This window comes from Oratosquilla oratoria, chromosome 7 (genome assembly GCF_046742065.1).
Source record: "Oratosquilla oratoria isolate Oo_2021 chromosome 7, ASM4674206v1, whole genome shotgun sequence".
Classification (NCBI taxonomy): Eukaryota; Metazoa; Arthropoda; class Malacostraca; order Stomatopoda; family Squillidae; genus Oratosquilla; species Oratosquilla oratoria.
Window position 1 is genome coordinate 44,280,971 of NC_134783.1, and position 16,707 is coordinate 44,297,677.

The 16,707-nt window shown below is 38.1% G+C and overlaps 5 non-coding genes across 5 annotated transcripts; 1 reads left to right on the forward strand and 4 right to left on the reverse strand.

The window, feature by feature from the left end:
* Window positions 1–2,055: 2,055 nt before the first annotated feature.
* LOC143027260 (U2 spliceosomal RNA) lies at window positions 2,056–2,248 on the reverse strand. Its single transcript, XR_012966587.1, has one exon. It is a non-coding gene; the product is annotated as a U2 spliceosomal RNA (small nuclear RNA).
* Window positions 2,249–2,955: 707 nt separating this feature from the next.
* On the forward strand, window positions 2,956–3,072 carry LOC143027265 (U5 spliceosomal RNA). The gene has a single exon (XR_012966591.1). It is a non-coding gene; the product is annotated as a U5 spliceosomal RNA (small nuclear RNA).
* Window positions 3,073–3,221: 149 nt separating this feature from the next.
* Window positions 3,222–3,414, reverse strand: LOC143027258 (U2 spliceosomal RNA). The gene has a single exon (XR_012966585.1). It is a non-coding gene; the product is annotated as a U2 spliceosomal RNA (small nuclear RNA).
* Window positions 3,415–12,709: 9,295 nt separating this feature from the next.
* LOC143027276 (U1 spliceosomal RNA) lies at window positions 12,710–12,872 on the reverse strand. The gene has a single exon (XR_012966599.1). It is a non-coding gene; the product is annotated as a U1 spliceosomal RNA (small nuclear RNA).
* Window positions 12,873–16,152: 3,280 nt separating this feature from the next.
* LOC143027263 (small nucleolar RNA U3) lies at window positions 16,153–16,358 on the reverse strand. Its single transcript, XR_012966589.1, has one exon. It is a non-coding gene; the product is annotated as a small nucleolar RNA U3 (small nucleolar RNA).
* Between the last annotated feature and the right edge of the window lie 349 nt (window positions 16,359–16,707).

Below are 16,707 nucleotides of genomic sequence, written 5' to 3' on the forward strand. Positions count from 1 at the left end.
AAATCCTGAATAGTTCGGAGCGCACAGATTTGACAGTTACTAAATAAGTAGATTGTTCAAGCGAGTCGAGGGTCTTAAAACTACCCATGTTGACGTGTGTTAACTTACCCTCCTCCCCGCTTTTCGCTCACCCGCACCCTTAACCGGAAGTATCCCGCTTCCGGTCCAATGGTATATAAGCGGTGGAAATCGCTCACTCCTTGTCATTTTCTCACATATTGATCTCTTGATAAAAACTAGAAGTTTAGATTCATGAGACGATTGGTGTGAAGTGATCACCCTTTTTGCCTACATTACGTGTCTGATATACATTGCATTACTTTATACTTATATTTGTACTTATTACTTATTTTGATGCATGTTCCTGATCTCTTTGTACTTAGATAGTACCATATTGTATACGTATCTTGTGTTTCTTATTTGAACGATAATTTCCATATTCTTATAATCGTGTAACGGTCCCATTGACCCTACTGCCCATTCTCTTTTGTGTTGATTGCCTGTAAATATTTTCCATATTAATAATTTCGTTTACTAGTTTTATCGCTCGTTTAATATTCCTTTCCTGGAATCTTCTTTGTTACCTTTACTTCTAGTCTTACGAATTATCTAGGCCCTGACCAGATAGTTCAGTCCTACAGTGGCTTCTAGAAGTGAGCTGGTTCTTAAGCACTTATCCGTTATACGTAACGTCTCTTCACTAACCAGCCCGTCCCGTAACAATATATAATATATAAAATATTATAGTTCCTGTCTTCCTTGGCGTTTCACAGTTTTCTTCAGTGTATCACAAAGAGAAAATGGACTCAGCCAAATGACGTCAGAAGCTGGGCAGAAGAATTCCAACGGTCTGACCTGTATATCTAGACCTTGGGCCCGGCCAAATCTAGTAGCAATCTGTCGTACTTTAGAGTAGACCCCGTCCCCACACTGCATTCAGCGTGTCATTCAACGCGGCTGTTAATTCAGGTAACCAAATGGGGATTTCCCTCTTGGGCAAAAAACATTAGCGCACTTCCGACGACCAACAAGTCCATTTCTCTCTTGTCTTCCCACCCACATTGTCATTTTCGGCAACGAGAAAGCGGGCACGCTGGCCAAATCTGCGTTACAAAATGACTCTATTATAGATATAGACATAGACACTTTTCATTCTATCTTGAGAAAACAATTACACGCCCACTGGCAACACCTGTGGGACAATCTCCACATCAAACATAAACAAAATGAGCACATAACACACTGGTCAACATTATACACAACCAATACACGAGAGCAAATCGCCATACCAGGGCTGTGGATCAATTCCATATACACTCACCTAGATCCTTATATCACTGGCGTATTTCCTCCCCAGTGCAACACCTACAACACTACACTATCTATAAGATACATACTCATACACTGCACCAAATATAGCACACAGCGCAAGGCGTTTATACATCACTGCAGACTCAACAGCATTCACTTAAACGTGACAAATCTTTTGGCCAATGACAAAGTAGTGCTTTATTTGCGCACAACAGGACTGTTGTGGAAATTGTAATGGTCAATTTTAGAGGATCGCAGGTTCACACTAGGATTAATGACCCCCTTAGAGGTCCATAGCCTTAAGATCCAACAACAAAAAACTCTCACGCCTTCACTAGATGAATAACATGGGTGTTTAGTTTATATATAAAACAATAATTATCAAAAATATCCACGGTCTGTCCAGACTTTCAAAACGTGCTTTTCTACATTCGCTGTTAGTCTATTCTACTTCAAATATAATGTCAATTATATTATTTATAGACCCATGCATATGCGACAGCCATCAACGCCAAAAAATTATAGAATACTACATGTAATTATGGTCACGGGACACATGTTGCATCTTAATTCTCAGGAAACTGTGTGTGGAGGGTGCACCTTTTCATACGTAGAACCTACTACTGATCACACGTGCATTACCTAAAACAATCATTCCATGCTCTCCACCGTGTTCGGATGTTAACTCCTCTTTTCCTCGTATCTTAGAAGCATTCTTTCTATATTTAGTTTATTTCTCCCCGTGGGGAGTGGACCGATCCCGGAGATACTGCAATACCGGGCCAATCCGCGGCAAAGGTGGAGCAAGCCCCGAGCACTTCGCCTCAGTACAAAAATCAGATTAATATCGTAGGCCCCACATGGGGACCGTATCAGATATTAAGCTGATAAGAACAGATACTACACTTTGATCTTAGCCAAAAGGCCGAGAAGCGATACCCACAAAAACATTCCAACACCTCCAATCCTATTTGCCCGAACACCTCCCGGCAAAACCAATTCACACACTAAGAGGGCATATCCAAAGAAATATTACTCTCATTTCACTATTCTAATTGTATCCTATTTATTCCTTGCCTTATGGGCTCATTGAAAATAACTCATCATATATACACAACAAGTCATACGCACCAGTCATCAATACATATACAATAATAGTATATTTTTATCACTACATAGTTATTCAATTTTACCAAACTGGCAACTCTACGTTACGAAGTGGAGTAGCAGTGGTGTGGAGGGAGGAGGGGTGCACAGTCATCTTCCTGGGCCATCCTCTTTAATAGAGGTACAAGCCTACAGATACATACTTTTAAAATTCTCTATTTTCAAACACCAGTATCAGTAATCTATAACCACTGTGAGAACATCTACCTACTACACGTAATCTATAGAAGGTCTTTCCTTCAACCCAACATGTCAAATCTGCAAAGGCGTAATAAAATTCACACTTCAAAATCCACATTATTAATCCCAAGTCGAGTACCTTCCAAAAAGGCAATATTACATGCTGTCAAATACACGATATAAGTGCTACCAACAATATTAATTACAAGATACAATTGCATATCCAAATCTTATGCACTCCGTCACCACTACGACCGCAGCCGGGATGGAGGCACTTTTAATTTCAAGTAAATAGGGGAACTCTGGTTTCTCTTCAAAACGCATAAATCTTTCGCCTTTTACTAAAGATTTCCGTGGAGGGAAACAACATAACGAGTCTAAGCAGTTTTTATTTGAGCCCCCTCTGTGGGCTGACACAACTCATGATTAGGAATGAAAACGAGGTAGCTTGAACAAGTTTCCTGCTTTAAGATGTGAATGGGCCAAGTAAGGCTGAGAACCCCTGTCCTAAACCCTTCATTTCATGAGAGCTTTTCATCAATAAGTCATTTGTATCTCCCCGTGGGGAGTGGACCGATCCCGGAGGTACTGCAATACCGGGCCAATCCGCGGCAAAGGTGGAGCAAGCCCCGAGCACTTCGCCTCAGTACAAAAATCAGATTAATATCGTAGGCCCCACATGGGGACCGTATCAGATATTAAGCTGATAAGAACAGATACTACACTTTGATCTTAGCCAAAAGGCCGAGAAGCGATAACCACAAAAACATTCCAACACCTCCAATCCAATTTGCCCGAACACCTCCCGGCAAAACCAATTCACACACTAAAAGGGCATATCCAAAGAAATATTACTTTCATTTCACTATTCGAATTGTATTCTACTTATTCCTTCCATTATAACCTCATTCAAAATAACCAATCCTATGTACACAATAAGTCATACACACCAGTCATCAATACATATACAATAATAGTACAGTATACTTATATCGCTACATAGTTATCAAATTTTAACAAACTGGCAACTCTTCGTTACGATGTTGGGTTGCAGTGGTGTGGAGGGAGGGGGGATGGGAGAGTCATCTTCCTGGGCCATCCTCTTTAATAGTGGTGCAAGTCTACAGGTACGTACATTCTTCTCGAGTGGGCAGACACAATTCATAAATATGAATGAAAAACATCTCATCAAACAGTATCTAGTAGAGTGCGAACAAAGTTATTTTGCTTTAAAAATTAATGACTGCTTTACCTACATTTGGAGTAAAAGCAACAGCCAGCGCCTCAGGAATGTAATGGAGGGACTCGTCTTGGGAAAACCAACTTCGTCATCATGGTATTTCCTGTTGAGATTACTAATTCCTATATAGTCCAAAGCTTTCAAATTATGCACGTTTTCAAACTTACTTTCTACACTATACATTGGTCTCCAAACACAGTGGACCATGAAGGACATTATGATTAAATACGGGACACATTGGTGTTCTATAGCCTGACAAGATTTTCTTTTCTTTTCTTGCTTTTGCACAACTGATAACCTGTTATATAATACAGCAATTAAGCATATCAAGCTGTATGAAATTTGTATTCTAGAAACTTAGTTTCATGAAAGCATGCATAACAAATTATAGTCTTACTTTTTCCATTTAGATAGAGTGGCCTATCATTTTTGTTTCTATATACGAAAACATTATATAAAGCATTATGTAAGGACTCGACACCCTTAGTTACCAAGCCAGTTGTCTAACCCCTCTAAGGAATGTCGAGTTACCGATATGTCATTTTCATTATTAATCATTTTATTTACCACTTGGTGTCTTCTCCGTCTTGAATATTGGTTCTGGTGCATTACCCATCTATAGTTCCCATGCATGGGGATTATATAATATGTATCGTGCAACATTTTCACTTCAGTTAAGGTGAAGTTGTACTTCCCGTAGACCCTTGGCAACGAGAGGTCAAAGGTCACTAGGCGTTCGGGACCAAGGGACCCTCTCGCCCCTATAACGGGTGGGTGTAAAATGCTGATGAATTTGCTCATCTCAAACACTATATTCATTCTTTTCTCATTTCTTTATTTCCCGGTATTTTGAAATGAAATTTAAGTATTACATTACTTAAAACCTTACCTTTCCAATGGTATCAACCGTTTTGAAAAAGTTTCATGTTTAGGTGGTTATTTTTTTTTAACATATATACGATGCCGTTTTTAGCGCACTAAAACGGCCACTGAATTTTGCCGATCTTTTTTTCCCAAACTATTTCTAATACCATCTCTGTAGGTTTTGAAATGAAATTTAAGTATTATATTCCTTAAAACCTTACCTTTCCAATGGTACTAAACGTTTTGAAAAAGTCCCATGTTTAGGTGGTTATTTTTTAACATATATACGAAGCCGTTTTTTGGCACTAAAACGGCCACTGAATTTTGCTGATCTTTTTTCCCAAAGTATTTCTAATACCATCTCTGTAGTTTTTGAAATGAAATTTAAGTATTATATTACTTAAAACCTTACCTTTCCAATGGTATCAAACGTTTTGAAAAAGTCCCATGTTTAGGTGGGTGTTTTTGATGAAATATACGAGGCCGTTTTTGCGCATTTTAGACGGCCATTTTGGATTTTGCTGATCTCAAACACTATTTTCATTCTTTTCTCATTTCTTTATTTTCCGGTATTTTAGATTAAAATTTAAGTATTATATTCCTTAAAACCTTACCTTTCCAATGGTACTAAACGTTTTGAAAAAGTCCCATGTTGAGGTGGGTGTTTTTGCTGATCTTTTTTCCCAAACTATTTTTTAATATCTCTTTAGTTTTTGAGATTTTTATGTGAAATTTTAGCACATTATTCTTTATAACCTTATCGTTCTAAAGGTATCAAACGTTTAAAAAAAATCCCACATTTAAATGGTTATTTTTATCATATATACGAAGCCGTTTTTAGCGCACTTAAAACGGCCACTTTGAATTTTGCTGATCTTTTTTTCCCAAAGTATTTCTAATACCATCTCTTTAGTTTTTGAGATTTTTTGTGAAATATTCTTTACAGCCTTAATTTTCCAGTAGTATAAAATGTTAAAAAAAATCTACATTTAATTGGTTATTTTTTATCAGATATACTCAGTATATTATTCTTTATAACCTTAATTTGATATAAAAAATAACCAATTAGATGTAGAATTTTTAAAAACATTTATACTACTGGAAAATTAAGGTTATAAAGAATAATATACTGAAATTTCACCAAAAAAAATCTCAAAAACTAAAGAGTTGATATTAGAAATACTTTGGGAAAAAAAGATCAGCAACATTCAAAGTGGCCGTTTTAAGTGCGGTAAAAACGGCTTCGTATATATGATAAAAAATAAACATAAATGTGGGATTTTTTAAACGCTTGATGCCTTTAGAAAGATGTGCTAAAATTTCACAACAAAATCTCAAAAACTAAAGAGATGATATTAAAAATTAGTTTGGGAAAAAAGATCAGCAAAATCCAAAATGGTCCTTTAAAATGCGCAAAAACGGCCTCGTATATTTCATCAAAGACACCCACCTCAACATGGGACTTTTTCAAAACATTTAATATCACTGGACAGGGAAGGTTTCAAAGAATAACATACTAAAATTTCATTTTAAAATACTGGAAAATAAAGAAATGAGAAAAGAATGAAAATAGTGTTTGAGATCAGCAAATTCACGTGTACGGACAGTTGCTCACCGGACAATTGTTCACCGGACAGTTGCTCATCGAACAAGTGATAAATAGGACATTTACTCACCAAAGGATTATTTTAGTTACATTGAATTTTATTACAGCAATAATATTCAAACAATATACAAGCCTGATAACCTAACATACAGGATTTTTTTTGTTATATTGAAGTTTATTACAGCAATTATACACAAACAATATACAAACTTTCATATTTTAGTTTTTAATTCATTATAAAATTCAATACCAATTTCTTTCATCAATATATAGTGATTACAGTTTTACAACTGGTGCAGTATTGAAGTAGGTTTATTGTCCTTTGTGGTTTACAAGTCCAGTCTAATGGTGTGGCCAACTGCATTTAGAAAGTCAGGAAGACACTGACTTCCTGCAGAATACCTCTGGCACAGATAAAGTAAATCTTTATCATAATCGTTAGAGGCCAAGAACTTATCAAACTCTACAATATAATCTAATGCATTGTTTTTAGTTTTTTTTGTTGACTACTTACCCTAACACTTCTAGATCATGAACTAGAAGTGTTAAGGTTAGGAGTCAATTCAGACTATGAAAGTAAAAATTTCGACTTATTTAATGACTTATTTCAAATATGGTCACCTTGCCAAATTCTGCAGCAAACAATCAGTCGTATGCGCTAAGTGTGCAGGCGACCATCCTGCGGATGCTTGCTCTACTAACGTGTTTCAATGTGTTAACTGTCCCTCCAATAACAACCATGCATCCACCTCCCGAGACTGTCCCACTTTCAAAATAGAAAAACAAATTTCTACGGAAAAAGCAATTTGTGGCATACCCTTTTCCGAAGCAAGGAAGCGTGTGATGGAAAGACTAGTTACCCCAACGAGTACCTCCGGAGCAACTTCCTATGCTTCGGCAGTAAAGAAAACTTTTAGAACCATTGAAACACAAACAGAGAGCAAACACTCCAATAAGGAAAAAGATCAACGCCCAACTACCAAGCAAACCCACTCGCACCTTCCTTCCCCGGCCATCCCAGAGCTTCCCAAGCGTGTGCTTACACGTACGGAAGAGGATGTCCACATGGAGACCTCCGTTTCCAATAAGCGACTTTTAAGTCCCATTTCTACCCCACAACGAAAATCCGGGGCTAAACACACCTCTCCCACTAAGGCCAAGAAAGGAAGAAACCGAAGCAAAATAATAATAATAATCCACTGGAATTGCCGAGGTGTTAGAAGTAAATTAAATGACCTTGTCATTTTCAACTCCTTGAACAACCCCTCAGTAATATGTCTACAAGAAACACTCCTCAAGCCCAGTGTAGAGTTCACACTAAAAAACTACCATATATAGGAAGGACAGGTTAGCGTCTGGAGGGGGGGGGGGTCGCAGTTGCAGTCAGCGACTGCCTTCCCCCAGTGGAAACAAACTCGTCACTATCTGCTCCATTTACCTACCTCCCGACCCTCAATTCCCACTAGAGGAGGTAAATAAATTGAGAAGAGAACTACCCCACCACAAACTCATAGAGGGAGATTTCAACTCCCACCATCACATGTGGGGTAGCAACAAAACATCTCGTCGAGGGGAGCACATGGAAGAGGTGCTAAATACTAACAACTTGGTCCTCCTAAATACTGGCAGTCCCACTCGTGTACGCAATACTAGGGGTTCCTTCACATGTATTGATTTATCCATATCATCTCCTGCGTTGTCTGACATTATCCAATGGACCACGCATCACGACACCATGCTTAGCGATCATTTCCCAGTAATCCTAAAAATAGGGGGTGACCACGCTACGGCTACTCAAGCCTACGGAGACTACCCACCCCCTCCCTGTCCCAAATTTAACATCACAAAAGCCAACTGGGAAATGTATCGCACAACCACCAACGTCAAGTTCACTGGGGATAATATGGATGACAAAATATTAAATCTATCAAACTCAATTTTGAATTCAGCGCATAAGCATGTACCAAAAACATCGGTATTTCAAGAGCATACGGTACCTTGGTGGACATCAGACTGCAGAAAAGCACTTTGCAAACGGAATAGGGCTTACCGTACTTTTAAAAATAACCCCATTGCACCAAACTTTATTACTTTTAAAAAGACTCAAGCAGAGGCCCGTAAAACAATAAAACATGCCAAACCAAAGTCTTGGCATGATTACATCTCCACAATAAATATAAACACTCCTCTAACACAAATCTGGTCAGCCGTCCGAAAAATCGACGGCAAATATACCCCAAACATCAAGACCCTAACCATTGGAAACACCTTTGTAGATGCTCCCATGGACATCGCAAACACAATAGCAGACACATTTACGCAAACAAGCAACACCAATAACTATTCTCCAACCTTCTTACAACACAAACAAACACGGGAAGCAGAACCACTCATCTTCCATACACAGACATACCACGACTATAACACCCCCTTCCAACTACACGAGCTTCAACAAGCCTTAAGCTCGTGCACAGGAACCTCTGCTGGCCCAGATGGGATTAGGTACGAGATGCTGCAACATTTCAATTCAATTTAACTGAAAAAAGTACTACAAATATACAACGCAATTTGGATTAATCAAGAATTCACAAAAACATGGAGACATTCCCACGTCATACCTATTCTCAAAAAAGGGAAGGACCCAAAGAGTCCTTCCTCTTATTGCCCTATAGCGCTTACCAACTGCTTATGCAAAGTATTAGAACGTATGGCCAATAACAGATTAAAATTCATTCTAGTCTCAAAATTTAATAGTTCCTGCCCAATGTGGTTTCAGTATTCAGTGCCTCTCTGGTCAATAGAACAGATGGAAACCACCTACTTACCACCGTGGAAAAAACATCGCCCTCAAGGTCAACATCAACCAAGACCTCAAGAAAAAATCGTCTTCCACAGAACAACTTAGACAGAAGACCCTGGAGACCATCAACAAGTACAATGACCACAGGGCACTGTACACTGATGGCTCCAAGTGCGGCCCCAAAACTGGGACAGGGTTATACACCACCGAAACCCGGATCATCTTCAGATTGCCGGACCATACGAGCATATATATCGCCCAACTCTTCGGTATCATTACTCTCTCTTGGGTTCCCAGCCAAATCTGCCTTACAAAAAGACTCTATTACAGACATACCCCCTGGACATAGGAACCTTCAACTCTATACTAAGGAAACAATTACACGCCCACTGCCAACTCCAGTGGGACAACCTTCACATCTCGCACAAACAAAAGGAACACATAACAGACTGGTCGACATCATACAGAAACAACAGACTCGAGGAAATCGCCATAGCAACACTCAGGAGGAACTCGACCCACCTAAACCCATACATAAACGGCGTATTTCCTCCCCAATGCAACACCTGCAACACTATACTATCCATAAGACACATACGCGTACACTGCTCAAGATACAACACACAGCGCCAAGCGCCTATACAACACTGTAAACTTAAAAAAAAAAAAAAAAAAAATCAGCTAAGCACTACAAATATTTTGACCGATGACCGTTTACTTATTGACAAAGTAGTATTTTATTTGCGCACTACAGGACTATTGTGGAAATTATAATGGTAGATTAAAAAGGATCGCAGGTTCACACTAGGCTTAATGACCTCATTATAGAACGATAGCCTTAGAAAAAAATTATAAAAAAAAAACACGTGAACATTTGGATACGCGACAATAACCATATTTGTCATGCACATTTCTGTGCATATCTAAGTATGAAACTTAGAAAAAACTGCAACTACATACTATACTCATATATATATATATATATATATAACAGAAAAAAGTGAGCAACTACGTACTATATTCATATATATATATAATGTATGAAACTTTGAAACAATTGTGCAACTACATACTATATTCATATATATAACACTGGCCTGCGAAGTTTCAAAGGTAAAGCATCTGATAACTGATTCTAGGGTAATTTGCTATGCAGAATCTAAAAATCACACTCATTTTGTTCAATCAGGTTACGTTTTTGATATACGAGGCGGTAAAAATAATTAAAAACGCCATTTAGTGCTATTTATTCCCTTTAATTTTGGAAAAAATTATCTTGACAAAAGAAATAATTTTTTCTTGCATAGTTCAGAAGATAAAGAGGATATATTACAGAAAATCTAATCATGGATGAAGGGCCTTTTCAGTGACTTTCTCCTGTGTTGGGCAGCCACCACGTCTCGTTTCAAACACCAACAGTCCGCAAGAAAGTTCACGTCCCACCGGCCTTGGTAGCGTTCTTCCATGACACGAATATCCTGGTGGAAACGTTCTCCATGTTCCTCACTGAAGTCACCACAGTTCTGAGGGAAATAGTCTAAGTGGGACCGTAGAAAGTGCATTTTGACTGACATGCGAGCCCCTAATTTTTGATAGCTGTTCAAGAGCTCATCGACTTCTTTCTCGTATTCTGCACTTCGGTTATTTCCTAGGAAGTTTCTTATCACTGACTTAAGCGACCACCAAACGGACAGCTCAGCTGCATTCAGTGCATCGTCAAACATAGAGTCCTTCATAAGTTCCCTTATCTGAGGCCCATCAAAGATGCCAGCCTTTAGCTTTTCCAGACTGATCCAAGGAAACTTCTGCTGAAGAAAAGTAAATCCCATGCCGTCCTTGTCCATTGCCTTCACAAAGTTCTTCATCAGTCCCAGTTTGATATATAAAGGTGGGAGTAAGACCTTGTTTGGTTCAACAAGAGAACGAGCCTGAACATTGTGTGAACCAGGTTCCAAACGTTGTCGTGGTGGCCATTCTTGTCTGACAAAATGTTGATCATCAGCCCGACTATCACACAAACACAAAAAGCATGGATACTTTGTGTACCCACCCTGTAGTCCCAAAACCAATCCAACTACCTTAAGATCTCCACAGATCAACCAACCATGGTCATTGTAGTTCAGAGCAGACAGTAGCTGATCCATGTTGTCATGAGTTTCTTTCATTTGCACCGAATGACCGATTGGAATTGAAGAGTATTTATTTCCGTTGTGAAGGAGGACTGCCTTGAAACTTCTGCTGGAAGAGTCGATGAACAGTCTCCATTCAGTAGCAACATAGTCCAGCCCCATTGATTGAATCAAACCAGCAATGTTGTTGCAGTAAACTAATGGAGAGTCCTTCTGGGTTGTGAAGAACTGTCTAAATTCTCTTTCACGCTCTCGGTACCAAAAGAATGTTGTCTCAGGTGCTAGCAAATTTTTCTCACGAAGACGAGAACCCAGCTCTGCTGATTCCTTTGATAGGTTTAGATCCCGTGTCAGGTCATTGAGATCTGCTTGTGTTAGAGGCCCTGGCCGGTCATTCTCTTCTGGCATGTATTCTCCACCCTCTGCCCTGTCTAGTGCGCTATCAGATTCCGATTCAGAGCTAGATTCCATTGCAACATCTGGCTCGGGAACGGGCAGGCCTGGCAGACGGAACATTAGGATACTGAATACAATGCTTGTTCTTGCGGTTGACTCCTTTAAGATTAGTCATGCAGAAATAGCAGTCTGACACATGATCTTTACCCTCTCTCCAAACCATTGGAACAGCGAATGGCATACTCTTCCTTTTTTTATTTCTCCAATCACGCAAGTTGTCGACACATGTTTTGCAGCTAACATGGGGTGCAAATGGCTTGTCCTGGTCCCCAAACTTAACTCCAAAGTAAGCATGATATGCCTTCTTCACAAAATCAGTTACATTTGCTAGTCGACGAGGAAGAATCACATTACCACATATGTAGCAGAACCTATCAGGATGATTTGTGCATTTGCGTTCCATTTTCTGTCAATCTAAGATACGTGTCCAAAATAGAAACACAAGAAGCACAGATTCTTATAAAATCAGTCACATTGATTGGAGATCACACTTTTCTAAACCATTTTCAGTTTCAGTGTTGTCAATGCAGTTTCAGTTTCCTGAAAGTAAACAAAAACATCATTAGGTTTCACTATAAGTTTCGGGGTGCTACAGTATAATTTTTATGCAAAAAAAAAAATAATAATAATAAGAATAGGCTATACCTGCAGCCTCGTTTTCCTTATACTTAGTACTATACAAGGCCCAAAAGTCGCACTTCTCATATCTAAAAAACTAGACCTGATCCAAGGAAACGGATGGCATTTTTTGATTCAGCGCACCAAAAAAACAATAAATCACTTGAAAAACCTTCGACCTTTGAAAAAAAAATTAAACGCAGGCCAGTGTATGAAATTTAGAAAAAAGTGTGCAACTACGTACTATCTTGATATGTAAAGAGTGTAAGTGTAATATGGAGAGCATTAGTACCTTTCGGTACCAAATATTCTTGGGTTTCTTGAATGATATATATTGTAAGGGGATAGCGCGAACGCAGTCCCCTACTACCAAAAATTGCGCGCTCGAGTTACCCACATTTGGGGCAATCGCAAGGGTCAGCACCTCCGGAGTGCAATGGAGAGCCTCAACTTGGGAAAACCACCTTCGTGATCATGGTGTCTCCTGCGCCAGGTAAGTATGATAACACTCCTCTCTCCTGGTCTCCTACCAAATGGGGACGCTGACTCCTCGCCTACCCGTTCACAATGTCTTATGCAAATCTTTCATAATACACTCATGTATTTAGGTTTTGTACAAATTTTATCCCAACTTGCATTACCATTACTCATTTTAAATCAAGATCAATGGAAATGCCATATAGCATGGAGTGTATACTTTATTCTTTACTCAAAATGTTACGGCACTTGACATACTGTTATTTCCAAACACTACAACGGTCCTTAATTTCTTATATTATATGCTGCCTTGCAATTCTTCATATTCACACAAAGTGTAACCAACAAATTTAGCAACTTTGTGGAATTACACAACTATGATCATAACAATAAACAGCAAATCAAAAAATAAAGCATACACAAACTTAACTGGCAACCTCAGTACTCGACCGTCTGGGACTTAAAGAAAACGGGCGTCCTTTCAGATGGCACAAAATGTCAAATGTTTTCATTGGTCTCAAACTTTCTATTTTCAGGACTATGGAAGTTTATTTTCAAAGCTACTTTGGAAACTATACTGCTAATTCAAAAAAGAAGCACAAAAACAAATAATTATCCTTAACTAGCATCCAAGATACATCGACCAGGAAATGGATTTGTCAACACACTACCAAAAATCAAATAAAAAATCAATAACAATACAGTATACCTAACAAAATAATACAACAAAATAACAATTATATAGACACCATATAAATTGATGAACAAATAAAGTCCAGTTACAATCCGTGGTGGAATTGGCATGGAAGAAAAAGGTGTAGAAAATTGGGAGATTTAAGATGTCGATCTTCGGCGGCAACTTTGCAACGATCACGTAATGTGTAAACACCTACAGCTCACATTATTGTGTAACTTATTCGCATAACTATTTTACCTTGCAATCATTCATGGGAGTGAATAGATTAATTTACGTAGGGTTATTATGCCTTTGCCAATTGACTATTTATACTTGTCATGCCATTTCTCATGCTCAGTATACTAAACACATTTTTGTCTTCTTACGTCATGAACCACCAGGCACTATAAAATAAAATGCACGACACAGTCATCACTGCAAATTTTATATGTAGTGGCCTGACACTCACAAATTAATCATTTGTGTCATATTCCATAACGCGTCACTGACACAAAGATTCGCAGATATTGCGCCATAGGAAGGCGCCCAAAATACCTCCACCCAAAATACCTCCAAAAATGCCCAAAATACATCCATGCATATTGTGCTGCTTGTACTGCTTACAAGGTTATAATCTTAAATTCTCAAGATTATTGGAATAATTATAATTTGCGGAATGAAGATTTAGATCAATTACAGCAATGGTCTGATAAGTGGCTCATGAAATTTAACACAAGTAAAATGCAAGGTAATGCACATAGGTAAAAATAATTGAGACAATTGAAAAATATGATGATCCTCATGGTTTATTATACAGAAATCCACTCACTCAGTAATTAAGCATTCTCATTGGTTAAGTTCCTTTTAATGTAATTGCAGGAATAAATAAAATGGTGTATGCCTTTGAAAATAGACCATGACGGGTGAATAATTGATGAAATAGGATAAAATTGTATTTTTTGTTTAGATCCCCCCTGATTAATGAAGTAGTGTTGTCTTGGAGTCAGAGATATTTCATTTTATTTATTTATTTATTTGATTGAAAATCGGCTTAATCATATGCCATTACAGATGGCGACCAGGTACTGATATAGGGTAAAATACATTATTTCATTTAATTTCTGATTTTAAGGACAATTGTATCACATTTATTAAATAATTACCTATGGGTGAAAATGTCAACAGAAGTAATTGTATTATTTTGTCCGATTCCTTTGATTAAAAATTTATAGAGAATTAATTATTCCTTTGATTAACAATTTCTATACAGAATTGATTATTCCTTTGATCTACCATACTACTATAATTCTGAATGGAAACTAATGATACTTTCTATAGGATTCTATACTCTACATGTTGTTTACAATATCATTCCCAAATATCCTTATCATAACACTTATCATTTGCATGGAGGCATTATGGATGGCTTAGGAGGTCTTTTGGGTGTGGGATTTTGGCTGGAAGTATTTTGGGCGGAGGTATTATGTCATAGATTCGGCGCATTAACCAACATTCTAGCACGAGCAATATTCAATTTTGCACGCTATCCTTAATAAAAATGTCTATTGATGTTAAATTCAACCAATTGCTAGGCTACCTTCAATTAGATCCCATTTAAACATGAATTAAGCTTTTTCATGAGTGTCCCAGTTGCAGGTCTAACAGACCATCAGCGGATTACACGACTCGGGTACTTCTGTCCGAGGTCGCCATCAATGATGACTTGAGGTAGTGTCCGCATTAAAATAGGTGTTCTCCTTTCTTGTTAAATAACTAGAAATTGATCATTTGTAAACCTTCTTCGCACAAAAATAAAGCTGATGGACTGTGAAGCCAGGTAGAGATAGATTAGGATTATAATTATAAAATGGCACCTGTTGTGCGTCCCTTGCCTTGGTATAAAACGAGGAGACGCGAAAACTATGGAAATCTTCTCTTTGAAGCTCACCATCCTCACAGCTTGTTGCTTAGGTGTTTATCTAAATGTTAATTCTAAATCTTCGAAATGTATTCCAGTGCGCTGCCTGTGCACGAAAATTATTACATTCATTTACTACACCGTAGGAGTTGTTTCTACCCACTTTCAAACTCAATCTACTTCATGACAGCTTGTCTGATTCATATTCATTGTGAACATTTCGTCACTTTTAACGCTGTCATCCCTTTACAATCTTAAGGGCTGTATCAAATCGCCCGTCAGTTTACGCTTTTTTATGGTATGATTGATTTCTGATATTTAGAATAACTTTTGTGGCTGGCTGTTGTACTTTTTCCAATGTGTCAATGTCTTCAATGAGATTTGGTGACCATACACATTCAGCACACCTCCAATCATTAGTAACATGATTCATATACACCAGCTATAACAAAATTCACTATACATATATTTACAATGGCAATTTTATACAACACAAGATTGCCGACAGTAGATCTCATCCTTTTTAATGTTTTGCGAGTTGTGGTAACACATTTTACTTAAGAGTATTAGTAGAACAGAAGTATAACTCAACGCGCGAAGCATGCAACATCTATCCATCGCAAATGTCCATTTAATATATTTCATTATGATGATTTATTAGGTCTACAGACCTGGTGTAAAAAAACAGTACTTCCTAGTGGATTGCTCCCGCCACTCAGCCTGTGTAATCCTCTTCCACAACTTGCCCGAAGGCAAGCAGGAACGGTCCTCAATGCCGTCATTCCTAAAGAAACAACGGCCGCTTCCCGCTCAGAGGAATACACTAAGCCACATCATCGTGGGGGGAAATCAACCGAGTTACGGACGAGGAACTCGGCAATCACACTATAGAAATGATCCTTTGAAGTATGATTTCAACTCAAACACAAATTTTCTTACACCTAATTCACAACGGATCAGGACTTATAGGTCGGTCTTTCCTCATACATTCTTTATACAAATATATATCTTTCTTCAATTCAAACAAAAATTTCAACTCATCATGCCTGTAAAAAACACTTTTGCTTCTTGGCCAAATTCACCAAATATGGACACAATTTTTTTTTTTATCTATTTTCAATTCAATGCATTCTTCAGTCAATACAAATAGATCAAGACTTTCGGTGGAAATTAACTTTTCAAGTCCTACCTTAACCCTACACTTCCTCTATTGCGTCATTGGAATGACCTTGCCATATTCTGTCAATTGTCGTATATCAAAAATG